Below are 1,609 nucleotides of genomic sequence, written 5' to 3'. Positions count from 1 at the left end.
AAGGAAACAAATCTAATTTTATTATGGATGGCAATGTCCCCAGCTAAATGAACACGTTGTCCAACTTGTTTTCTAGCATGGTAAACTTGAAACTAAGTAACTATGCGGAGCTGTTATGTGTGACTTCCTTAACCCTACTTGAAGAGAATTCACTCGTGTGGAAGACATACTTCTTTTGCTTTGATTTCTTTCTCTTTCTAGGTAACAGAAATCTTTATGCAGTTGCTGGGACCCCAGTAATGATCTCGTGCTATGAGGTAATCTTACAAATAAAACTATCCACTAGTTTGGGCCAGCAGGTGGTGTGGTGGTTAAGGCGTTGGGACTCCCACATGGCCGACTATGGCTTTAAGCCTAGACCTCGAGGCCTGCGGCTTGCTTTCTTTCTTTCCCTGTCTCTCTCTCTCTCTGGTGAGTGCACTTGCCTTATAGCAAATTAAAAGTAATAATAATTAATAAAATTAAATAATAATTAAAGAAAACCTACCCACTAGAATGGTGAGACAGAAAGGTTCAAGGACCCTATACTTTTTACTATGGGGGGAAGTATCATACTAGCTCTGACATGCTCACTACTCTACATATTTATACATGAGAATTTGTATTCTTTAGGTTCCTCTTTCACTGAAGTTCCTAGTATATGCAACGTTACTTAATTTAGCTAGCTAATTTAACTATTAGCTCTTCCTTAATCCCTAAAGTTTAAAGGCTTGTCAGAAATGAGGAAGAGACGTAAAGAAATGATATTTAAATTTGTTAGGTGTTTTCTAAGACGTATAAAATAAGATTTTTACGAGTATGATATCGAATGGAATAACTCATGGCACAATTTTGATAAAATTGTTGGATATGCGAAGGTTTAGTAGAGCAGGGTCTGGGTCAATTTAGTCACAAGACTCCCTAAAATTTTCAATTTCAGGTCGAGGCTTTCTGATCAACTGCAAAAGCGAAGCAGCACAGATTACTGAATTAGAAATAGGTTCAGTTCTCACAAACTCCAATGAGGAAATTATGAAACAGTTTTCCATTTCCTTTTAAGGGGTTTAATGCTCAAGTGTGTCAGATATTTTCATCAAAGAGACCTGTCCCTGAGGGGAAGTTAGTCTCAAAACTTTTCTATTGACCCGAGGACTAATAATTTACTCAACTGCTTGAAAGTCTCAACTCCTATGGAGTTGTGTTATTTTTTTCTCCATGAAGTCTCTTTAGTAACCTACTGATACCAAAGTACTTTGATCTCCATGTAGAAAAGACTGTGAGTGAAAAGGTGGTTATATCTGTGATATTTCTGAGGGCTTGGAGTGACCCTCACCATTCAGTGTCTCAAAAGCACAAAAATATACTCTTTCAAACATGAATCATACAGTTTACAAAATTAAACATTATATAAAAAATATAGTCACTTTTAGTTTTATTTTTCTTTTTTCTTTTTTCTTTTTTTAATCTACATTGACCAGCAGTTGGTGTAATGGCTATGTCACTGGACTCCCATGTAGTCGACCTTGGTTTGAGTGCTGGACCTGGTGTCTTAAACTCATGCCGGGCACATTTGCATGCGTGCCCAAGATCCCAAGAAGAGAATGGAGGAGAAGGGATTGTGGTATGGCCA

General features: G+C 37.4%; 1 long non-coding RNA gene across 1 annotated transcript in view; it reads left to right on the top strand.

The window, feature by feature from the left end:
• The first annotated feature begins 205 nt into the window (after positions 1 to 205).
• LOC102500061 (uncharacterized) overlaps positions 206 to 1,609 on the top strand; it is a 12,967-nt gene continuing 11,563 nt past the window's right edge. The window contains exon 1 of the long non-coding RNA XR_333188.2: positions 206 to 257. This is a non-coding gene — a long non-coding RNA (uncharacterized LOC102500061). The remainder of the gene's footprint in view (positions 258 to 1,609) is intronic.

This window comes from Tupaia chinensis, unplaced genomic scaffold (genome assembly GCF_000334495.1).
Source record: "Tupaia chinensis unplaced genomic scaffold, TupChi_1.0 Scaffold000010_1, whole genome shotgun sequence".
Taxonomy (NCBI): domain Eukaryota; kingdom Metazoa; phylum Chordata; class Mammalia; order Scandentia; family Tupaiidae; genus Tupaia; species Tupaia belangeri.
This window is presented reverse-complemented; position numbering and strand designations above follow the sequence as displayed.